Source organism: Chelonoidis abingdonii, chromosome 3 (assembly GCF_003597395.2).
Source record: "Chelonoidis abingdonii isolate Lonesome George chromosome 3, CheloAbing_2.0, whole genome shotgun sequence".
In the NCBI taxonomy this organism is placed as follows: domain Eukaryota; kingdom Metazoa; phylum Chordata; order Testudines; family Testudinidae; genus Chelonoidis; species Chelonoidis abingdonii.
Window position 1 is genome coordinate 16,425,952 of NC_133771.1, and position 25,558 is coordinate 16,451,509.

The 25,558-nt window shown below is 48.6% G+C and overlaps 1 pseudogene; it reads left to right on the forward strand.

Annotated features, from left to right (window-relative positions):
• Positions 1–24,230: 24,230 nt before the first annotated feature.
• On the forward strand, positions 24,231–24,383 carry LOC116823209 (U4 spliceosomal RNA; annotated as a pseudogene).
• The last annotated feature ends 1,175 nt before the right edge of the window (positions 24,384–25,558 follow it).

The window sequence follows — 25,558 nt, forward strand, 5'->3', positions numbered from 1 at the left end:
GCTGTGCTGTGGCTAAGTGGGAGACTTGAATTCTCAGAGCTGTCAGGATCTGTGACTCTTCCTTCTCCTGAGGGGACAGGCCTTTGGTTGGTCCGGTTGGCTCCACTCACCATCACAGGATTTACACAAACCAGCACATGTCACCAGTCCTACATCAATTTAAATTAAAAGAGAGAGAGGAACAGAGCACAGAGGGAATTATTCGGGGGGTCACTGCCATCATCCATGGCTGCACTTGCTTCTAACCCACCAGACCAAGATTTTCAAAAGCAATGAGTGATTTTGAGTGCCTCCATCCTGGGCTGGTCCACCTGAGATCCCTTAATTTGGTCTTGTTTTTCAAAGGGCTGGTGAGATGTGAAACTCAAAAACAGAGACACTTAAAAATCACAAGTCACATTAGAAGTTGTAGACCCGTGTGTTGTTTCTTTTATTTCACACTAGGGCTGATTAGCCATAGATTCTCATCCCCAGTATGCAGATCTTCTGTCTGGCAAATAAACACTCAGCACAGCATGACAGCAGCTGGGGTTTTCTGTGTATCTCCTAATGGCACTCTTCTGAGTTCCAGGCAGCTTCCTCTCCTCTGTTTTCTTTACAATTTCCTGGAACTTCCCTGGTAATCACACTCCCATGCAGTTGTCTCATTCAGTGACATGCCAGGTGTATTAGTTCCAGAAGCAATCATTAACTAAGTGTTCTTCAGAAACTCTAAAGTCCTTGTTTTGCTTTTACTTTCAAGATTACTACCTCCGTTCACTGCCTGGTTAACCCTCATGGGAGCTTCCTCAAAGGAAGTGTTTTCCTATCCAAAGCATTGAATAAAAGCCAGAAGTCCAAGTTCCCATCTGATGTAAATCTGTAGAGTTGCACAGAAGTCAGTGAAACGGTGTCAGTGAACACTATCTGAGGATCTGGGTCAGATATTGGATTTTGCTGCATGTGCCATCTATACTTATGTTTCAGTTTACAAATCTGGCATCCTGTGCCTGTCCAGGGCCTCTGGAGTGCGTTTCAGATGCATCAGAGCAGGTGATCAGAAATTCTGATCAAGCCAAATTCTCCATGGTCGTGCACATATGATCTCAGCAGCATAAAAACACTTGAGCTGCTGGCATTATTTATCTCATGCCATAAGTGAGCACGGCCCTTTAAAGACTCATGTAGGAAGACAAGGGCTCCCATGTCCTGAGGAATTTAAAGGCTGAGATACACAAGGCTCGGTGTTATAGTGAGAGTAGAAAGCATAGATCAGCAATGGAAGGCTGTGGGAAATAAGTAGCATGAGAAGAAAAGAGGGAGGTTATCCAGGAAAGAGGCTGATTCAAACATAGGCCATTGCTTGGGCTGGTTGCCCCCCCCACCCCCAAAAAAAATATTCAAACCCCCAATTTTCCATCAAAATTGTTTTTCAATAAATGAAAATTTTTGTAAAAAAGTGTCTCTCTCTGTGGAAAATGTTGACTACTTTTCAAAAAACAAATGCCCTGAAACAGTAAATAGTTTGATTTAGTCATGCAATTGAAGTGCCTCAGGGGAGTTGTCATTGTAGTTCAGTTGCCTCATGTCCCCATTCTCCTCTATGGGCTGGGCTCCACAGCTGGACTACATCTCCCCTCTTCCAAAGGGCAGACCATGGTGCATCATGGGAGATGCAGTCTGACCCAGGGTCCAGCCTATAGAGGAAAATGGGAGCACAAGACATTCAAACTACAATTCCCACAAGACATCAGAGCAGTATTTCCAAATCAAAATATTTCAGTTTTCAGACAAAATTTTTCATTTTTCAAATTTCCCTGAAAATCAAAATTTCCTGGGGAAGGGGGAGGAGGGCCAGACAACCAAAACTATTTTTAACCAGTTCTAGATATTCCTACACTTGGGGGGATACACTGCATGACGAGGCTATGCACGGAGCTGCTCCTGTCTAGTACATGGGTCACATTGGTGCTGCTTTTGTAGCTTATACCTGTGCCCAGTGAATGAAGGGACAGCTAATGTCTGTTTCCAGGTTCCAGAATTTGGCTGATCCTGCTTCCTTCTGACTACTAGATCCATAGGGTTCAATTCTTCTCTCACACCAGCTATGTATTAATGTAGCTCCAATGGCTTACCTGGATATCACTGTCAATTTAAGTGGGAAGAGAATTAGGCCCATTATGCATTATTTATGTTATTAGTGCCAGCTACAGGCCCCGAGCAAGATGGGGGCCCCATTGTGCTAGGTGCTGTACATAAACATAGCGAGAAAGAGCCCCTGCCCTGAAGAGCTTACAATCAACACACACATAACACAGAAAGGTGGAGAAAGGCAGTATAATCCCCATTTTATGGATGGGCAACTGAGGCACGGAGCAGTTAAGGGACAGATTTTCAGAAGAACTCAGGGGCAGATTTTCGAGTTCTCAGGACCCACAAATGGGGCCAGATTTTCAAAGCATCTGAGTTCCCATTTAGAGACCTAAAAAAGGGCCATACCAGAAAACATGCTTAGCAGCCAGCAGCTTCCATCTGTCACACATAGTGTCTGGTGGGGAGCTCAGCTCTTGAGCGTAAGTTACTTGCCTAAAATCTCATACTGGGAGTCTGTAGCAGAACCAGGAGAGGAGCTCAGGATTTTTGACTCCTAAGTCAGTACCGTAGCCACCAGACCACTCTCCCATTCAACTACAGTCAACTAATAGCTTCATAGGCTGGGTAAGGCCTTCATGCTTTACTAAGGGGGGCAGTGATGCTGAGAGGTCAGAGATTAAGATGACCAGGGTTCTATTCCCAGCTTAACCTCTAGCCAGCTGTATGACATTGGATAAGTCACTTCACTTCTCTGGGTCTCAGTTCTCCCATCTGTAGAATGGGAATAATGACAGCAGTCTCCTTTGCAAAACAGTTTGAGTTCTAGTGATGATGAGAGCTAGGTATTATTACTGTTTATAAAAAGGAATGGGAAGATGAAGCCATAGAAAGTTTCCACCTACACATGAAAATATATTGAAAGGATGTCAACCTCGCTCTTACTAAAGAGGTACAAGCGCTGCGGAATCCAATCTGTCAGATTAATATCTTGTCCAGGAACCTCCTGGTTTCCCCACTGAGGTCTGAAGGTTCTAGCAAAAGCCATTATGTGGGGAAGCTGGTTTGGAAAATAAAACACATTGTAATTAGTTCCTTTCGTATACAGTTAAAATGAGGTTAATCAAATATATGCTGGAACCAGAGACTGAAATTGACATTTCAGCCACAAAGCCTTCTCAGGGTCATATGGAAAACAGGAGGAACCAGGCACCAGTGCTCACATTTTTAAAGTTATTTAGGGATTGTTGCACTCAGCACAGAAAGGCCTAAAATCTAGATCCTCAAAGGTATGTCAGTGCCTAACTCCCATTAGGGACCTGGGTCTAAGTGACTAAGGCCTGGTCTACACTAGAAAATTAGGTCAATTTAACTATGCTGGTCAGGGCCGTGAAAAATCCACACCCTTGAGCAACGTTGTTAGCCCAACCTAAGTCCCCATGTAGACAACGCTAGCTTGATGGAAGAATTCTTCCATCGATCTATCTACTACTTTTCGGGGAGGTGGATTACCTATGCTGCTGGCAGAACCCATCCCGTTAGCGTAGGTCAAGGGTGGGCAAACTTTTCGGCCTGAGGGCCACATCGGTGTTGGGAAACTGAATGGAGGGCCAGGTAGGGAAGGCTGTGCCTCCCCAAACAGCCTGGTCCCCTCTCTCTATCCACCCCCTCCCACTTCCCTTCCCCTGACTGCCCCCCTCAGAACCCCTGACCCATCCAACCTCCCCTGCTCCTTGTCCCCTGACCGCCGCCTCCTGGGACCTCTGCACCCCAGGACCCCATCCCTCTGCTCCCTGTCCCCTGACTTCCCTGACCCCATCCACCCCCCGCAGACAGGCTGCCCCGGGGCTCTCACACCTATCCAACCACCCTCCGCTCCCTGTCCCCTGACTGCCCCGACCCCTATCCACACCCCTACCCCCTGACAGCGCCCCCAGGACTCTCACACCTATCCAACCTCCCTGCTCCCTGTCCCCTAACTGCCCTGACCCCTATCCACACCCCCTGACTGCCCCCCTGGGACTCCCACACCTATCCAACCCCCCCTTCTCCCTGTCCCCTGACTGCCCCGACCCCTATCCACACCCTGTCCCCAGACTGGCTCCCCTGGGACTCCCACACTTATCCACCCCCCCACTCCCTGTCCTCTGACTGCCCCCCCAGGACCTCCACCCTATCCAACCACCCCATGCTTTCTGTCCCCTGACTGCCCCCCAGAACCCCCCACCCCTTTACCATGCTGCTCAGAGCAGCAGAAGCTCGCAGCCCCACCGCCCAGCCAGAGCCAGCCACGCCAACTGTGCTGCCCAGTAGGAGCGGGGGGCCAGAGCGCTGGTGGCGTGGCGAGGTGAGGCTGTGGGGGAGGGAGACAGTGGAGGAGGGGCCGGGGACTAGCCTCCCAGGCCAGGAGCTCAGGGGCCAGGCAGGATGGTCCTCCAGGCCAGATGTGGCCCGAGGGCCGTAGCTTGCCCACCTCTGGCATAGGTAGTGTCTGCAATGAAAAGCTATAGCAGTGCAGCTGTGCTGCTGTAGCATTTTAAGTGTAGACAGGCCCTCAGATAGCTACATCCCATTTTCAAAGTGACTTAGGCACTTGGGGCTAAAAAAACCTTTAAAAATCTGGCCCTAACATCCTAGCCAACCTCAACCAGGAGTTCAAAGTGAAGTTACCACAAACTATTTCTTCACTGTGCATATAGTTTCCAAATGCTGCCCTGAAAAATATCGACTTCTTCCTACCATCTACAAAAGGCCAGGAATCCACACAGTCCCAGAGCTGGAGCGTTCCAGCCACCCTGCAGTGTGGCCCAGCGGACAGGGTACAGGGAGTTAGTGGACAGGCGTTCTTTTCTAGGGCTCCCACTGCTGCTGGGGGGGGAAGTCGCTGCACCTCTCATTTTCCCCACCTGTTCAAATGGGAATGGTGAGACACATCCTCCTTTATTCAGCACTGTGAGGGCTCTGACTGTAAGATGCATTTGTCAAGCTCAATAAATTGCTACCTCGAAATATTTGTACTACTCAGAAAACTCCCTCTCTCAGCACTGGCCACTCCTGTGATAACTGGTGTTTTCCTTCTTGCCTAGCTTCTGAAGTCATGTGATCTCATGAGAATCTCAGCTTCCAATTAAATAAAAATAATTCCCAGCACTTGGGCTTACAAAGAAAAACTTGAAGACATGACCTTTAAAGGTTCAAAACTCAGAAGGTCAATTACAAGGACCCAACGTATTTTTTTTTAAACTGCATGTTTTTTAACTGATCTTATGATTTAGGATGGGAACCAGCTCTTGATTTTGGGGTCAGCAATCCTGCAGTCTGACAAATACATGGCTGTGATGTTAATCCCCTGAATCTATGCTGTACAGCAGGTGAGATTTTTAAACTTCCTTGGCTGCAGCTGATGTTCCCCTTTGAAATCTTGGCGAGGCAAAGTGTGAAGCTAGTGGGAATGGTCTGAATTTGCTGTGATGCAAATGCAACAATCTGGCAAACCCTTGTTCATTTGAACTGTCTGCGTCCCTCCCGGGGAATGTCCAGGGACCATGTGCATAGAAGTGGGATTCAGAGGTTTATCTCATATTTTCCATCACAGAGGCTGTGCTATCTGGTGTTGAGCAGGTGCCTAAAATTAATCATCATAAAAATGGAATAGCATATTTTATGCTGAGTCATATAACGCCACGGCAGGGAGCATCCAGGTTCACAGGGCTGGGGTGAGAGTGCTTTGCTATAGAATCATAGAATATCGGGGTTGGAAGGGACCACAGGAGGTCATCTAGTCCAACCCCCTGCTCAAAGCTGGACCAATCCCTAATTAAATCATCCCAGCCAGGGCTTCTTCAAGCCTGACCTTAAAAACCCCTAAGGAAGGAGATTTCACCATCTCCCTAGGTAACCCATTCCAGAGCTTCACCACCCTCCTAGTGAAATAATGTTTTCTAATATCCAACCTAGACCTCCCCCACTGCAACTTGAGACCATTACTCCCATCTCCCAGAACCATCTCCCACTGAGACATTCTCTCTGCCACAGGCGTTATCCACGCAGCTGTCTGGGGAGCAAATGACCAATATCTTAGCAGGGCAGGCACTGTGAGCATTAAAGTAATTGAGTTCAGTGTTCACTGCTAGACAGAGCATGATGTGTTTTCTGGGGAAAGGCCAGTGAATGGCCCTGTGCCAAATCTTTAATTATAATGGTGCAGGAGGGAGCGAGAGCAACTGCACATCCATTGCTCTGAGAAAGGCTTGCTGAACAAATTGAGGAGGCCTGTCAGATGCTGACTTGGCTCAGTGCACCAGTTGACTGCCTGTTAGTGGAATGATTGATGAAAGGACTAAACAAGCCTGCAGAGAATCCAGCTCCTATGGGGAGGCATCTGAGGAGAACCGCTCGGCTCCTTCCAGAAACAGCTTAGCATTGGCACTTGACTCTGCAGATCTTTGCCTTCGCTATTAAACAAGCTGAGCTGCTGTGCAATTGACAGTTGCTCTCATTAATCCCCAGGAAATGGCCTGCATCACCCAGTGCTATTGCTTAATTAGAGAAGCCAATTGCTTTGTGTTACACAGGGAACATATATCACATAGCAATATTCCTTACACGGTAAATGGCCATTTAGTTGCCTGGTAAGCGCTGTTAATGTCATGACAATTCATAGAATCATAGAATCAAAAGGTTGGAAGGGACCTCATGAGGTCATCTAGTCCAACCCCCTGCTAAAGGCAGGACCACTTTCCCTAAATAATCCCAGCCAGGGTGCGGTTAGCAGACCTTTAAATATCTCCAAAGATGGATATTCCTACCACCTCCCTAGGTACCAATTCAATACTCACCACTCTCTAGTCAGAAAGTTTTTTCTAATATCCATCTCGACTTCCGCAACTGCAACTTCAAACCATTGCTCCTTGTTCTGGTCTCTGTCACACTGAGAACAGTCCTAGCTCTCTCCTCCTGGAGCACCCCTTCAAGTAGTTGAAGGTTGCTATAATCCCCCTTAGTCTTCCTTTGGCAGCTAAATAAGCCTAGTTCTTCAGTTCTCTTCATAAGTCATGCTGTCTCTAGTCCTTAATTCATTTTGTGCCCTCGCTGGACTGCGTCTCCAATGTTCCACGTCCTTTTTTGTAGTGTGGCGCCCAAAACTGGACACAATATTCCAGATGGCGGCCTCTACCAGTGCCTGAATAGAGGGGGAATAATCACATCCCTCGACTGCTGCACACTCCTACTAATACGCCAGTATGCTATTAGCTCTTTTTTTGGCTACAAGAGCACACTGTTAGGCTCAATGTTCAACTTTCCCATCATACCGTAACCCCAAGTCCTTTTCTTCAGCACTGCTACTTAGCAAACAGTCCCCAGCCTGTAGCAGTGCATGGGGTTTTTCTGTCCTAAGTGCAGGACTTTGCACTCTGTCTTGTTGAACTTCATGAGGTTTCTTGTGGCCCACTTCTCCAATTTGTCTAGTCTCCCTGAATCTAATCCCTGCCCGTCCAGCGTGTCCACACTCCTCTCCCCAATTGGTGTCATCTGCAAATTATTATGTGCAATCGTATCCATCATCAGATATTAATGAAGACATTGAATAAGAACGGGCCCTAAGACAGACCCCTGGGGCAACACCACTTGTTACTGGTTGCCAACAGAGAGTGTAGCCATTGATACTACTCGCTGAGCCGTTGATTCAGCCGTTTTCTATACCACTTCACAGTCCATTCCTCCACCCATACTGTCCTTAGTTTGCTGTAAGATGCTTGTGGGAAAAACCATGTCAAAAGCTTTACTAAAGTCAAGGTATACAACATCAACAGCTTTGCCCCCACCCAGCAAGTTCCCAGTCATCTCATCATAGAAAGCAATCAGGTTGGTCAGGCTATGAGTTTTACCTGGTTAATCCATGCTGACTGCTTCTGATCACCTTGTTTTCCCTCTAAGTGTTTCAGGATGGATTTACTTCAGCACCTTGCTCCATGATTTTCCAGGATTGAGGGTGAGGACGATTGGTTGTAGTTTCCCTGGATCCTCTCTTTTCCCTTTTGTCTTAGATGAGTACTCATATTATGCTTGTCTTCCGTCCTCTGGGACCTCTCTGTTCGCATTGAATTTCAAAGATTAATGTTCAACGGCTCTGCAATCACATCAGTAACTCCTTAGCACCCTCGGATGCAGTTTGTCCTGGGTCCCATTACTTTGCAGCGTCTAATGTCTTTAAGTAGTCCCTAACCTGACCTCTATCACAGTGGGCGCTCGTCCTCCTCTCCTCTCTGTGTTCCCCAGTGTAGTAGTCTGAGAGTTATCCGGCCCGTAAAGAGCTGATAATGAAGAAGGGATTGAGTACTTCAGCCTTTCCATATCTTCCACCACTAGGATACCTGTCCTCATGAGTAAGGGACCTACACCTCCCAACTCTTCTTTGTTGCTTACATACTTTGTAAAACCCCCTTCCTATTATCCTTCACATCCCCTTTGCTAGTTTCCACTCAAAATTGCCCCTTGGCCTTTCTGTTCTATCCTGCAGGCCCGAGCATAATCTTATATGCCTCCCCAGTCATCTGTCAAGCTTCCTTTTTGTAAGCTTCCTTCTTTTGCTGCAGCTCACCACTGAGTTTTCCCTGCTAGCCATGCTGGGCACTTTTCTACGCTTGCTGTTCTTTCTCTGCACATCGGTATGGTATTTTCCTTGCTAGCTGAGCATGGTTCTTTAAAAAACTGCAGCTCTCCTGGACACCATCCCCTTCAGTTCAGCTTCCCAGGGAATTGCCTGCCCAATCATTTCTCTAGGGAGCTGAAAATTCGCTTTTCTGAAATCCAGGGTTTGCGTTCTGCTTCTCTCCTTCCTTCCTTTGACCAGGGTTCTGAACTCTACCATGTCATGATCACTGCTGCCCAGGTTGCCGTTCACCCTTACTTCCCTGATCAACTCTTCTCTGTTTGTGAGCAGGAGGTCGAGAGGGCTGTCTCCTACTATCAATTTTTAAGCAGAATCTCCCACTGATTTCAATGGGGAGTTCCAGTTAAAAGTCCTTAGCACAGTAAGATCCCAGGTAGCAGGCTTATTGCTGACTTTAAAATTGGAATGTAGCCATTGGACCAAACCAAGCCATAATCCAGAATCCCATAACTGCCTGCTGAAGGATTTCTTGCACCCTCCTCTAAAGCATCTGGTACTAGTCATTGATGCAGAGAGAATATTAGACTATATGGGGATATGATCCAATATGGCAACACCTGTGTGTCAAACCTCCTCCCGACTTTTGATCAGGACTGAACTTTGCATCTGGCTCTTGTTTCTATCCCGAGCTGACCGAGATCCCAGACATGCACCGGACTAGACACTAGATTCTAATGCTGCGGTTCAAGCTTCTCTCTAGAACACCATTACATGGAGAACTGCCCCAAATAAATCACTTTCATTTTGCAAACTTTCCTAAGGTAGATCTGAAATTGTGCTGAGAAAGAGAGGAGGAGAGGGCGGGGGTCATCCCTATCTTCCAACTCTGCCCGGTGTTGAAGTCATTTCCATGTGGTTGCAAGATTCGTGTATTCTCCAGGGGTGAAAGTGAGCTGGTATAGCATACTGGTAAAAAATGGCTGCCGGTACCGGCCCCGTACCCAGCTGATTTTAAAGTGCTGCCGAGGCAGCACTTTAAGGACCTGCTTTAACATCGTTGCCCCTTTTGCCCCCTCAGTTACCGATGGCGGGAACAAAAGGAGCAGCTGCCCTGGGTTGGGTGATTTAAAAGGGCCCTTTAAATCGCAGCTGGTGCCCCGGGTGCTGTGGGCCAGGCAGCATGGAAGGGCTGGCTGGGGGACCCTGACCCCCAACCCTGACCCTTCCACCAGTGGCCCCAGACCGGTAAGTCTTCAGAGTTACTTTCACCCCTGGAATTCTCACACCTAGTTCCCCATCCTCAAAGTATTAATTGTGTTTACAGCTATGCCCCAAAATGCTGTAAACACCACTTTGGAACAAACAAACCATAAACACTTTGCTCCATTAGCAGCACCAGGTTAAGTAGAGAGAGCCAGTGATTATATTACTGTACAATGTTTCTCTAAACAAAAGCTCACAGTTGTAATGATTATTGTGTATTGCCTGCGATATTTACATGGCTAGGATTTGTAAGCCTCTTAGAACTTCTTAAAGACCTCATTTAAAAAAATCACCTTTAGATTTGGGGGAAAGTGAACTAAAACAGAGGCAAATCAACAAAATGTTTTGCTTCTTGCAAAACAGGCACTAAAAGTGGCCCTGCAAAAGTGCTGCCTGGATATATATTTGCAGAGCCCCAGCAGGAATGAATGACACTGGGAGCTAAATGGTATTTATGAAGGAAAATCCTATTGATTTTACCAGCTAGGAAAAGATGACAAAGTTGGACTTGTTGACCAAGTTGGAAACTTCAACATAAATGGCTCCATCCACCCAGCATTCCTTACTCAGGTGCAACACCCCAGGCAGTCAATGAGGGCCTCTGTAAGGAGTGCAGGACTAGGCTCACAGGCGGAGCTGTTAAAGATCCTGCAATCTTTCTTTAACAAAAACTCAGTTCCAAACCACCCGTAGGTTCCCATCAAAACTACCACCAATAAATCAACTCTCATGAGCCCAAAAGAACTTAGAACTGGAATGAATAGCAAGAGGGAGAGATTTCTCTGCAGAAGATGGTGATTACAAGGAAGGATGATCTTGTAGCTAAAGTACAAGCCTCAGGATAGTCAGGAGATCTGGGCTCTGTAGCTAGGTGTGCTGCAGAATTCCGTTGTGGGATTCAGGCCAACATTGTCAAGAGAGGACCCTGATTTGGTGTGTCTCCATTTTTCAGGGTGCACCTTAAGACACATTAAAGGACCACAATGTAAAACTATTTCCCCATGTTTATTCTCCCCCACCCCCACTGTTCCTCACAACTTCTTGTCAACTGCTGCAAATGGACCATTTTGATTACCACTACAAAAAGTTTTTCTCTCTCCTGTTGGTAATAGCTCACCTTAACTGATCACTCTCGTTAGAATGTGTATGGTAACACTCATTGTTTAATGTTCTCTCTCTCTCTCTGTGTGTATATGTGTGTGTTGTTTTAATATATATATTATACTATTATATTTTATATATAAATAAAATATTCCCTCTCACCCCTATGGGTGGTATTTGTCTTCCTCAACCTGGGTCTCTACCAGAGGCCTGTGAGTTTGAGGGTCTGGCGCAGAATCTTAGCGTCCTAGCACTGCACTCTTTCTGACACAGACTTGATGTTGTTCCTGGATCTGTGAGCCACTCATCCAGCTTAGGAGTCACAGCCCAATGGCTCCTTAACCAACCACGGGAACCTACTCTTGGCCTTCACTTTCCACTACCCTCTATCCTCTTCAGCCCTTGGTACTTCTTCACAGCTTCTCATAATCTTGTTCCTGATTTCTGTCACTTTGCACTGGCAATTCTATCACCACGCTGTCCTGTGTCCATTGTCATTGACCACGATAGTCTGTCGTTTATTTGGCAGTACGCTGCCTGTCCGCTGATCTGGAAAGTCCCACAGAACTTAGCTCCGCCATTCTCCAAACCTTCTGTTGGGAATCATCCCATCTTGGTCTGGAGTCTAGCCCATAAGCTGTCAATGTTCCTGTACACTAGAATGCCAGCCACTTGGTTTGGCGTTCAGTGTATGCTGTTCCTGCCTGCATCTACATCCTGCACTATGTTATGGACGTCACTGAGCCTATCTCCAGTCTGCACCTTGGTCTCTCTGGTGGAATAGACCCTGCTCAATGGATCTGGGCTCAGTGCCTGTTCCTGTGCTCTATATCAGTAGTGCATCTAGTCTTTTAGTCCAGCCCGTTTCCAGCACTGTATATATTCCAATGTCAGCCACCTCAGTCATCTGTCGATGTACATGCCCATGCAGTCTTGTTCTTGCCAGGCACTTTCTGCTTGTCTCCTCCCATGTTGATGCTTGCCTCGAGGCATTCTCTCAGCAGTCATCTTTGGGCCATCTTATGTTACTCCTGGATGTCCGCGGGTTTCGTCAGACAGTGGCCTTGACGCTCACTCAAGCCCGCCCTGACTCATTCTTTCAGCGGGTTATAACGATCCTAGGTGATTTCGGACTTGGGTGAAACTCCGGCATTGTGAGGAGCTTCAGGTCCACATCGGCAGCCTCCATGTCCTCCTTTGGCCCAGTCTCACATAACCGCAAGGTACTATGGCTGCCAGCTATCTGTGATGGCGTGTGGATCTTGTTTTCCCATGAGCTGGCTCTCAGGACCTGTTTATCCTTTGAGTATACTTGGATGTTGCTGTCTCTTGCCCCTCCATCATGGTTTCCATGTGGACTGTGGGACGCCAAGGTACTTGTAGCTGGGTCTGTATGTCTGCTATGTGGCCCACTCGGTAGTTCCACCCCGTCAGTCTTGGACTACCTTCCCCTCTCTCCACTACCATCCTTCGGCCCACACTTCTCCAGTCTAATGACATCCCATATCTCACTGCTAGATCGCGCAGGTGGATTAGCGAGTTTGATGTCTCGTTACTTTACATACAGCTGGATTGTCATCCATGTAGAGGAGGTGGCTGATGTAGTTCCACTTCCAGAACTGTACCGTATCACGTCCTTGTGATTATCTGGCTGAGGGGTTTTAAGGCCTTTGCGAACAGCACCAGGGACAGGCATACCTGGTATATGCCACACTTGATGGCCACTTGTGCAAGCTGCCTTCAATTGACTTCTTAGGTTGTCTTCCATAGTCCCATTGAGTTCGTGAGGAAGGTCCTTAGTTGTCTGTGACTTGCTTATAGACGCCAAGACATTCACAGATCCACGTGTGTGGCATTGAGTTGTAGGCTTTCCTTATCGTCAATCCAGGCTGTGCTCAGATGGTCTGTCTAGACTTGAGTCATTGGGCGACTGTCTTATCTAAATGAGTCAACTGGTTGTTGTTTCCATGCCCTTCTGAGCTGTGTCATGTTACTGCCCATTATGGTCCTGGTGTGGCGGCTATGATTGCCTAATATGGACTTTCCATGTTGTGGGGAGGCAGGTTATTGGCCGTTCTGTTCCCTTGCAGGTGTCTTTGATCAGCACTGTCCTTTCCTTGTGTTAGCAGTTTGGTGGGAGCCTGCTGCTAGAGCTGGTCTCATCTGTGCTGCTAGGCGTTCCATGCATGCTGTTTAGTTTCTTTAGCCAGTAGGTGTGGATCAGTCTGGTCCGGTTTGCTGTCCGCTCTCATGTCTTGACCCGCTGCTGTGATGTCTTCTACTATATGATGGTGATCGTTCTGTTTCTGGAGTATGTGCTGTGCTCTGTTCTCAGGTCCTACAGCCACTTTGCACTGGTGTTGTGGTCTTCTCTTTTCTCCCATATGTTCTTCTCAAGTACTGTCAGTTTCTGCTGTTATTGTACTGCAGTTGAGAGTACAGTTTGGATGGTTTTTGGGAAGAACAGGGCATTACTTTTTTGGCCTCTGCTTCTTTAGTTGTTCTCCTTACCCTTAGTAGCTTCATGCTGTGAGCCTTTTAGCAGTCTCTAGGCTTCAGATGGAGTCAGGCCCTTGTATTTTTTCAGTAGCCGAGGTCTTAGCCTTAATCTCTACATACCTTTCTTGTAGTTCCACAGCTGACTATACTTCACTCCAACTCTCTCATTTTCCAGAGTGGGTACATTACGTTGTTCTTCTTGAATCATTGTAGCCAAGCATCTCCAGGATTACAGAGGCTGTAGTGTTACCAGTTATTGGCTGAGTTAATGCGTGGTAGTAGTGCTTGTCGATGAGGCTCTATTGGCATCTTTCTACATATCTATCTTGATGGCACTTCTCCATGAGCCGTTGGTAATCGTTCAAGGATTGACTGTAGCTAGTTTCTCCATGATCTTATGCGCTCATTATGAGCTGCTGTGCTTTCTGCAATGGAGAGGGTCGCAGTGAAGTTTCAGCTTCAGTTGGGCACACACTGTTCTTCCAGGTCTATTTGAGTCTAGAATGTAATTGGAGTTGGTCTATTCAAGCGTGTAAGAGCAGCTCCTCTTTCTATGTTGAGCATTGGGTTAATACTGTTTCTAGTAAGGTGGATGTAGTCTTTTGTCATCCAATAGTCCCCTATCATATGTTCATATATCCCCTCTCATTAGGTCTACTGTTGTAGTAGCATTCCATTAATTCCAGGTTCTCTTGTCTCATCCATGAATGGTTTGTTCCAGTAGCCCACTTATCATCAGATTGTCCTGGTTCCTCAGCATCTGGCACGGACCTTGTTAATCTGGGCGAGGTCAGAGCCGGCATGACTCTCCTAGTTCGTGTCACTCTCATATTTGAGGTAGGCAGGTGAAGTGTTAGGGGCTCTTTTTTGCCCAAGGACCCCTACTGGAAAGTTGGGTACCAACCGGGATTTGAACCTTGGTCTCCCGTATCAAAGAGTGGTCTCCCGTATCAAAGGGCGGTGCTCTTAACCACTATGCTATCCAGTCACTATATATAGATATATATATCTTCCTCCTGTATTTTTCACTGCTTGCATCTGATGAAGTGGGCTGTAGCCCACGAAAGCTTATGTTCAAATAAATTGATTAGTCTCTAAGGTGCCACAAGTACTCCTGTTCTTTTTGCGGATACAGACTAACATGGCTGCTACTCTGAAACGTGTCATTAAAGGACCACTCCCCCAAATCCAATTGCAGTCAGGTAGGGACCATCGAATTGTGGAGGTAAATGCGTGGTTACGCAGGTGGTATCAGAGAGAGAGGTTTGGATTCTTCCACTATGGGATGTTGTTCCAGGAGGTAGGATTGTAGGAAGAGATGAGATCCACCTAATGAAGAGAGAGAAGAGCATCTCTGCAGACAGGCTTGCTAACCTAGCGAGGAGGGCTTTAAGCTAGGTTTGCTGGGGGATGGTGACCTTAGCCTGGTGGGGAGTAGGATACCGGGAGGAAACACAAGGAGGAGGGTGCAACAGGGGAGGCCTTCTGATTCATACTGAGAAAGCAGGGCAATCAGCTAGTTATCTTAGGTGCCTGTACACAAATGCAAGAAGCCTGGGAAACAAGAAGAATTGGAAGGCCTGGCACAGTAAAGGAACTATGATGTAATTGGAATAACAGAGACTTGGTGGAGTAACTCACATGACTAGAACACTGTCATGGATGGGTTTAAACTGTTCAGGAAGGACAGGCTGGGAAGAAAAGGTGGAAGAGTTGCACTGTATGTAAGAGAGCAATATGATTGCTCAGAGCTCCAGTATGAAACTGGAGAAAAGCCTGTTGAGAGTCTTTGGGTTAAGTTTGGAGGCGAGAGCAACAAGGGTGATGTCGTGGTGAGCGTCTGCTATAGACCACCAGACCAGGAGGATGAGGTAGACGAGGCCTTCTGCAGACAACTAACAGAAGTTTCGAGATCGCAGGCCCTGGTTCTCATGGGGGACTGGCATCTGCTGGGAGAGCAATACAGCAGTGCACAGACAATCCAGCAAGTTTTTGGAGAGTGCGGGACAACTTCCTGGTGGAAGTGCTGGAGGAACCAACTAGGGGCCTTGCTCGTCTTAACCTGCTGCTCACAAACAGGGAAAAATTGGTAGGAAAAGTAGAAGGGGTTGGCAACCTGGGCAAGAGTGACCGTGAGATGGTCGAATTCAGGATCCTGACACGAGGAAGAAAGGAGAGCAGCAGAATACGGACCCTGGACTTCAGAAAAGCAGACTTTGACTCCCTCAGGGAAACTGAGGAAGGATCCTGGGAGGCACTAATATGAAGGGGGAAGCACTGGGGCAACAGTATGGGGAAGAGGTTGGGGGGGGGGACAGACCCAGTGGTGAAAGAACAGGTTAAAGGAACTATGTAGAAAGCGGAACATGGGCAAGTCCATGGGGTTGGATCTTAATGCAAGCTGAGGGGTGCTTGAGGGGAGGTTGGGTGATGTGATTGCAAAGCCTTGGGCCATTATTCTTTGAAACTGTCGTGATCAGGAGAGGTCCGTATTGATTGGACAAAGGCAAATATAGTGGGGCCCATCTTTAAAAAAGCGGAAGAAGGGAGAATCGTGGAACTACAGACCGCAGGCCTCACCTCAGTCCCTGAAAAATTCATGGAGCAGGTCCTTCGAGGGAAAAACCATTCTGAAGCACTTGGAGGAGAGGGTAGGTGATCAGGAACAGTCAACATGGATTCACCAAGGGAAGTCATGCCTGACCACCTGAATTGTTCTATGATGAGAACTTGGGGGGCTCTTGTGGACATGGAGAAAGTGGTGATATTATACTTGGACTTTTAGCAACTTTGATACTTGTTCTTCCCCACGTATTTTTCTTGCCTTAGCAAAAGTTAAAAAGTATGGCATGGATGAATGAACTATAAGCTGTTCGATTCGTCAGGCTTCCGGATAGTGGGATCAATGGCTGGTTGTCTAATTGGCAGCCGGGTTATTCAAAGCGGAGTGCCCCAGGGGTGGTTCCTGGAGCTGGTTTTTTCAAAACATCTTCATAATGATCTGGTGATGGGTATGGGACAGCACCCTCAGCAATTCATGGATGATACTAAGCTTGTGGGGAGAGTAGATTGCTGGAGGGTAGGAATAAGTTCCAGAGTGACCTAGACAATTGAGGTTGGATCAAAAGAAATCTGATGAGGTTCACAAGGCAAGTTGCAAGTTCCTTGCACTTTCAGATGGGAAGGGAATCCCAAGTGCATTGCTACAGGCTGGGAACTGACTGGCTAAGCAACAGTTCTGCAGAAAAGGATCTGGCATTTACAGTTGAACAGAGGCGGTTGAGTCAACAGTGTGCCCTTGTGCCAAGAAGGCTAACGGCATATTGGCCGGCATTAGTAGACGTTTTGCCAGCAGATTGGGGAAGGCATTTTCCCCTCTATGCACCACTTGGTGAGGCCAATTCTGGAGTTACTGTGTCAGGTAATTGGGCCCCCCACTGCAGAAAGGATGCGGACAAATGGAGAGAGTTCCAGCAGAGGGCAAAACAAAAATGATGGGGCTGGGGCAACATGCTTATAAGGAGAGGCTAGGGAACTGGGCTTAATTAGTCTGGAAAGAGAAGGGAGTGAAGGGGATTTGATTAGGCAGCCTTTCAAACGACCTGAAAGGGGTTCCAAAGGGATGGAGGCTCGGCCTGTTCCTCATTTGTGCGATGACAGAAACATGAAGCAATTGGTCTCAAGTTGGCCAGTGGAGGCATAGTTGGATATTAGAAAATATTTTCACTAGGCGGGTTGGTGAAGCAATGGAATTGGTTTTACCTAGGGGAGGTGTGGGAATCTCCTTCCTTAGAGGATTTTAAGGCCCAGCTTGACAAACCCCTGGCTGGGATGATTTAGTTGGTGTTGGTCCTCCTTTGTGCAGGGGGTTGGACTAGATGACCTCCTGAGGTCTCTTTCAACCTTATGATTCTATGATTCAATGGAAGCTGTAGGTGGAAACTGGGCCTTTCTAAAGGAAACTGACACAACCAAGATCAGCTGCCCCTTCTGAAAATTAGTCTCAACCACTCTGTGCCTGTTTCCCCACCTGCAAGCTTGGGATAACAAAACCTGGCTCCTTGCAGGGGTATCAGAAGGTGTTCGTAAGCCCTCGGGAGAGCCTTGAGGGCAAGGTATTGAAGAGGTGGGATTTGCAGAATGGCTCAACATTGGCTTAACTCTGCTCCCATTGGTACCCAGGGGAGCTCAGACACAAGAAATCCAAAGTACTGTTATTGCTCTTACCTTTCTACATTGGCCAGGATCGGTCGAAGCACCCCGGCACCTCTTTCCTATCCTCAGTCGTATCACTGCCTGGGAACAAATCAATCATAGCCGTGAGTTGCCTTTGCTTAGCGACCCACGGATGGTTCAGAGTTCGAGGCAGTTCAGATACCTACTTGGAAGTTTACTATTAGTAAAAACTGGACCAGACACCTCCAAAGCACACACCCTTCTGTGGGATTTCCAGCACACCCTGCTTCTGGCTCAGCCTTTCTTCTGCTGCTTCAGTTCCCAAGAACCCAACAACTGCAAGAACATGGAAAATAATGGGGATAGCGCAAGACTGGGGCTGAGCAGGGTTTCTGCTCCAGGCACTGTTACCCTCCTAGCCTTACTTAACATGTCAGATGCGCCTATTCCTCTTCTCTGCAGCAAACCATTCCTAGTTCACTCATATTGAACCTCCCAAGGTCTGAGGGCTTTACAGCAGAGGTGGGCAAACTACGGCCCGTGGGCCCCTTCTGCCCAGCCCCTGAGCTCCTGCCCTGGGAGGCTAGCCCTCGGCCTCTCCCCCGCAGCCTCAGCTCGCCCCACCACCGGCACAATGCTCTGGGCGGCTGGGCTGTGAGCTCCTGGGGCAGCGCAGCTGCAGAGCCCTGGCCTGACCTGGTGCTCTGTGCTGCGCAGTGGTGTGGCTGGCTCCAGCCAGGTGGCGCGGCTGCCTGTCCTGCTGCTGTGGGCGGTGCGGCTGTAGCGCTGCCAGCCACCAGTGCTCCAGGCAGTACGGTACGGGGGCAGGGAGCAGAGGGGGTTGGATAAAGGGCAGGGGAGTTCGGGGTTGTGGTCAGGGGGCAGGGGTGTGGATAGGGGTCCGGGCGGTCAGAGGGCGGGGAACAGGGGGGTTGAATGGGGGGGCAGTCAGGAAGGAGCGAGGGGGTTGGATGGGGCAGCGGGGGCAGTCAGGGGACAGGGAGAAGGAATGCTTGGATGGGGCAGGGGTCCCGGGGGGGCGCAGTCAGGAAGGAGCAAGGGGGTTGGATGGGGCAGCGGGGGGCAGCCAGGGGACAGGGAGAAGGAGTGGTTGGATGGGGCTGGGGTCCCGGGGGGCGCAGTCAGGAAGGAGATGGGGGGTTGGATGGGGCCCCTGCTTTACAGACTCGCAGTGCTGTGGATTTTAAGGCCAGAAGGGAAGATTAGAACAATGGTTCTGAGGGTTTTATTGACTTCAGTGGGAACTGGAGGGACTTGCATTTAAATCAACCAGCAGCATGTCAATATATTTGAGGATCTGGGCCCCAGTGCTTTATAATACCATCCCAAATATGAGAATTGATGTGGTTCTTTGCTTGATCATCAGATACCGCAGATAAACCAATTAATTGGTTTTTTTAAATAAAATAATTATCTCTGAACAACTATTCTCTTCAGACCCGCAAAGAAAAATAGAAGTTTTCAAGGTTGGCCTATTTTAAAAGCTACTAAGGTTGACATGATCTCTAATATCTACAGCTTTGTTTTTCACCCCACTTTATCTCAGTCTCTTTTGGCGCTTGTCATTTTGCACCCATGTTTAGCTACCTGAACCTACCTGCTTATCAGGTTGTTAGCTGCTTCAACAACTGAGGCCTGGACCCTGCAAACAGCTGCACCGGAGAGGTACTGGCCCCACCTGCCTGGAGCAGCTTGTAGGATCAGGGCCGTCGATTGATCCTGTAATTATTTGTTTTTGTAAAACTGCAGATGCCAAAGGGGATGTCAGGTTTTAAAAACATCCCTTAATGTTCTGGGTCTGTGCTGTGCTCTGGGCTTCATGTTTTTCATTTTAAATAATTGAATTTAGGAGAACAACAAAAAAAGACCAGTTAGGGAGGAGTAGGGGAGTTGTTTGTTTGGGGTGGTTGTTTTTTTTTTCTTGAGAAGCCCTCCAGCAATCAATGAATTACTGACAAGTGTGGCCTGAAAACATTTTTAACCACAGTATGTGACAACTGCACCAGCAAATCTGCTGCATTAAGGAGGATCCCATTTTAATTGTGCTGCCCATTGCGGAGAACATTTTTACAAGGCAGGAAGAGGCGGGAAAAGAGCAAGACAGAGCTTGCTTTTAAAGTATCCCAAATGGTACAGTGTTTGGGGTGGGATCCATAAAGGTACCCAAGGTGTATGTCTGCATAGCAATTAAACACCTGCAGCTGGCCCGTGCTCAGGGTCCCAGGGCTCAGGCTACAGAGCTGCTTAATAGTGGTACATGTTTGGGCTCAGACTGAAGCCTGGGCTCTAGAACAGGGGCGGGCAAACTCTTTGGCCTAAGGGCCGCATCCGGTTTCTGAAATTGTATGGAGGGCCGGTTAGAGAAGATTGTGCCTTCCCAAACAGCCAGGCGTGGCCCGGCCTTCTGACGCCCCCCCTGGGACTCCTACCCCATCCAATCGCCCTGGGGACCCCTGCCTCATCCAACCCCCCTGCTCTCTATTGCCTGCCCCTGGACCCTCTGCCCCATCCAATCCCTCCCTCCTTCCTGACTGCCCCCCCCGGACCCCAGCCCCATCAAACCACCCCTTCTCCCTGACCGTCCCCAGACCTTCTGCCCCAACTGCACCCCCACACTCCAATCAACCCCTCCTCTCCTTTCTGACTGCCCCCTCGACCCCTGCTCCCATTCAACCCCCCTGTTCCTTGCCCTCTGACCACCCCGACCCCTATCCACACGCCTGCCTCCTGATCACCACCCCGAACTCCCCTTCCCTCTATCCAACCCCCTGCCCAGGACAGGCAGCTGCGCCGCGCAGCACAGAGCACTGGGTCAGGACCGGCTCTGCAGCTGCCAGGGGAGGGGGGACAGCAGGGGAGGGGCCGGGGGAGCCTCCTCAGCCAGGAGCTCAGAGGCCTGACAGGATGGTCCTGCGGGCTGAATGTGGCCTGCAGGCCATAGTTTGCCCACCTCTGCTCTAGGACCATGCGGGGGTCCCAGAGTTTGGGCTGCAGCCTGAGCCAAATGTCTACACTGCAATTAAACAGCCCTTTAGCCTGAGTCAGCTGGCCCTGGCCAGCCACAGGTGTATAACTGCAGTGTAGACACATTGTAAGTCTTAGTATCAGAGGGATAGCCATGTTAGTCTGGATCTGTAAAAACAGCAAAGAATCCTATGGCACCTTATAGACTAACAGATGTTTTGGAGTATGAGCTTTAGTGGGTGAATACCCACTTCGTCGGATGCATGCCACAGGATTCTTTGCTGCTTTTGTAAATCTCAGGTTTAAGCACCTAGGTCCTAGTTTTGGCTGTGGTCCAAAAATCTCCCGCTGAACCTTGCAGGTGCCCAAACTCACTCAGCGCCTAAGTTTCAGCCTCTGAGCATGAGCACTGATGCCTCCCTCTTGATGTCCTGATGCCTAGCCCCAGACTGAATCACAAACCGGGGGAAGACAGGCATTCAGCTGCCTGTCTTATGTGCTGTGCAGGGGCGTCCTTAGGCCTGGGCAATGTAGGAAACTGCGTAGGGCACCTGAAAATGTGGGGGCACCACGGGGTCTTGGTGTTCACCCTCCTGGTTTTCCTATCCCTGTTCTGACCCTTCCTGCAGGCTCCCGCAGCTGCTGCTGCTGCAGCCTGGTGAGTCTTCCTTGGGAGGGAATCTAGTAGTTAAAAGTGAAAAAGCTTCCAGCCTGCCAGACCTATCAGCACAGGGGTTCTCATACTGGGGGTCGGGACCCCTCAGGGGGTCGTGAAGTTATTACGTGGGGGGTCGCGAGCTGTCAGCCTCCACCCCAAACCCCGCTTTGCCTCTAGCATTTATAATGGTGTTAACTATATAAAAATGTGTTTTTAATTTATAAGGAGGGGTCACACTCAGAAGCTTACTATGTGAATGGGGTCACCAGTACAGAATTTTGAGAGCCACTGTATCAGCACAACATTGAAACTGTTAAATAGCCATTCAAGCTTCAGAGGACACCAACCAGATCAGGTCCCATTTGATTTCTGGCTGGAGACAGAGGCCAGGTCTACACTGCGACTTTAAATCGGTTTAATGGCTGATATACCGATTTAACGCTGTATCCGTTCACACGACGTCGTCCTTAATATCGAGTTAACCGCCTCCTTAAAGCTGGTAGCGGGAAGAATCTGCTTTGCCAGACGCTGAAAACTCGTCGCTATCCCTCCTCCCATCCCCCGCTCTGGCCAGTAGCAAATCGCCATGTCTGCCCCGTTTACATTCCTGATGTTCTACAAGGTAACAATGGATGATATCTCTCCTCTGACAATAGCACCGCAGGAGGCAGATCGTTTGTTTATGCAATGCCTTCAGTGCAATGCTTCAATGCTGCAGTACCAAATGTCTTGCAATGCAAGCGTTGAAAATTACTACTATGGGGGACGGAGAAGGCTGTCTTGGCCAGAATGTCTATATAGCATAAGGGTTTTTTGAGTTCCTCCACGATCGATTCATGGAGATAATTGGAGGATTTTCACTCCATCCCAGACATGTTAACGAAATTTCCTGTAACAGTAATGGCTGCGACTGCAGCAAAAGCCCGTGTCAATGCGATCTCAAAAAACGTCTTGTTTTACTGTTTTGGTACAGAATGAGGGCACTTCCGGAGGTCGCTTCCATGGCTTCACGTCTGGGCTCTCGCTTGGGACGCAGGGACTGTGATTCTTGGGTCTCAAAAGATCCTGGCTGTTGGGTTTACGGACTGCTGTGTGCTATCACCACGGTCCATCTTCATCCTCAAATTCGTCTCCATCTTCCCCCTCGGCTACCATCCTCAGAACACTTGATATTTTCAATCCCAAAGTCTGAATCCACGGACAGGGGTGGGGCACTGGTAGCGCTGAACCCCAAAATGCATGTAGTTCAGCGATAGAAGCGGCATGTTTTCGGCTCAGAGCTGACCTTCCGCTTTGCTTCTCTGGCTTTCTGGTAACCCTGTTGAAGTTCTTCAGTTTCATCGGCACTGAAGGGAGTCTCTGCTGTGACCTTTATCAGCCATAGACTTTGAATTCTTTCAAAAACTTTTCATTTCGTCTTTTGGACGCAGTGCTGTGAGCCACGAGTCCTCACCCCAGATAGCGATCAGATCCAGAACCTCCTGTGTGGTCCAAGCTGGCGCTTTCTTCGAATATAGGAGACTGCTGTGTGACGAGTGCAAATGAGCTCTGTGTGGTCGCCTGGTGTGTGCTGACCCTCACGGTGGACAATCAGGAAATGGAATTCAAAAGTTTGCGGGGATTCGGTTTTTCCTGTTATGGCCGTGCATCACAGTTTAGTGTCCGATGCTTCATGCAGTGCCTGTGACAATGTTCTGAACCAAATTGGGAGTGGCTCACTTGGGGCAGAGTCAATTCGCTCCCTTCTGGTTTCTAAAAATTGAGTATGTCTGCCTGGTACTGTCATAGCCACGCTGCCTGCTCGGCAAGTTGCCCCCCCCCCCCGCTTATGTCACAAATAAGTCTATGTTTCTTGTTCCTTGTATCCACGACTGCATGACAGAAATGGGGGTGGGCCTGCCCAGCTGCAGAGGGGTTGGAGAGAAGTGAAGCAATGAGTGCGTTTCTTGCGGGAAACCCCCTGTTTAATACAAGCCATGAGAGTAGTTGCGCTCTTCTATACACTTGACTCTCTTTCAGAGGAGTAGCCGTGTTAGTCTGGATCTGTAAAGCAGCAGAGAATCCGGTGGCACCTTATAGACTAACAGACGTCTATTAGTCGCACAGGATTCTCGCTGCTTTGACTCTTTTGTATCAGGACTGACTCTATTTTTAGACAGATAAGGAGGGATTGATTCAGTGCCAGTGAGTCAATCCCAAGTTTGCCTTTTGCGTTGCGCCCCCGGCTGATTTTAGCCGGGGCACTCATGTAGCAGCGGACAGTTCAGAGAGGAAGACATACCGTCATGTCATGCCAGTTTTCTGGCAGTAGACAGTACAGAATGACTGGTAACCATCTCTGCTATCTTGCAAAAGCAATTGAATGCTGGTGTGTAGCTCGAGTGTCGCCTCTGTCTCCACGGCATCTAGTAATCAAATGGTGCCGGAAAACAAAAAGCCGACGGTCCTAGTGCTGCCGTGCTATTGTTTCTGCAAGGGCAATCCGAGAAAAATGTGCGAAAGGACTGTCTGCTGATGTTTTCCCGGCAGCAAGGAATGACTGACGACGTTTACCCCAGACCCCCGTGACCATTACAATGTGCATCAGGGGCCGGGGCTCATGGAGGACGGAACGGGGGTGCTGAGGACTCCGCTTACCCACAGTCCTCAGCAGTCTCTTAAAACTATTTGCATTCTTGCTTAGCGCCCAGTGTCTGTAGCTTACAACACGGTGTCTTTTATGGTTCACGGAACAGCTATTCATTTCCTTCCCCTACCCCAGCACGAGAAATGAAGTTAAATAAAGCAATCCTTGAGTACTTACAATGTCACCCTCTTTGTACTGAATGCTACTGACAGAGGCGAATCTGCAGCACTGAGGGATTGAGCTTTGCACAGTGGCAGTATCATAACCAATGAAGTTAATCTGAGAGTGTGATTATTGCTACTGAAAATCTGCTCCTTTCCTGGTGAGATGGTACAGTACTACTGGAACAGCAGAAACTGTTACCATCTCCCCCTTTTGTTACACTCACCAGTAAATGGGACAGAGACGATAAGTAACCCTGTGTAAATTTTGAAAGGAAAATGGGGATTAACTCACTTGGGACTGGGTCAATCCTGCCTTTACAGTTAATAAAATAGAGTCAGTCCAGACAAGAATAGGATACAAGTGTATTAAATCAGTGTAGCACAGCGCAGCTGCTTCCGCATCAGTATTCACAAGAGGGGCGCTGCAGTAGCAACTGTTGCTTCCCACCTACCTGGGCTACCACAGCAGTGTCCTCCACCCATTGTGGCATGATGTTATGAAGAATGCATGATTAGAATCAAGAGTAGTTATGAGATCAAATGAGGGGGGGAGCCACCATGGGCTATGACAGTCCATGCAGTTCAGAATCTTTTCTTTACGCAAGAGAGGAAGGGGTCTGATGAACTCAGCCCCAGGTGATAGATGAAGACAGTTACCAGGCTTCTATACCATTCACTGTCAGAAAAAGGGAGTCATTCCCATTTTCACCCCGGAGCCCCGGCCACACTCAGCTAGGAGCAATCACTGGGCCCATCTACCCCTGGGGAGGGGCAGAGGACGGATACTGCTCTCACCAGCAGCATCGCGTCTGCCAGCAGCATTCAGTACACAGAGGTGTGACATTACAGTACTCAAGGATTATTTATTTCCTTTGTTTACCGTGCTGGAGGGGGAAAAAACTGACGAGCTGTTCCGTGAACCACGCAAGACACCGTGTATTACGCTGCAGACATTGGGCGCGACCAAAAATGCAATATTTTCAGAGACGCTGTGGGACTGAGGTAGCTGTAGTCCTCCATTACCCTCCCTCCCTCATGACCATCATTGAGTGCTGGCTTCCCGTTACTGTTGTCACGCACCGCTGTGTATCCTGTGTTTATTTTTCAAAGGCTTTGGCATTTCCTGTTCTTTAACGGAGCTCTGATAAAAGAGATTTGGTCTCACCATACAGCGATAACATCTGCTATCTCCCGTAAGGTTCAATGCAGGAGATACTTTTGCATTTGAACTGCATCGCCCCTGGTGATCAGAGCTGGACACGTGAAAGCAGGGAATGTCACTGTAAAGCTCTCGGGGATTCCCTGTTTACTGGCACTCCGCATCCGAGTTCGGATTGCGGACCAGCGGTCGTGGTGCACTGTCCTGCCTAGAATAATAGGCAAGTGTAACAGAGATCCAGTGT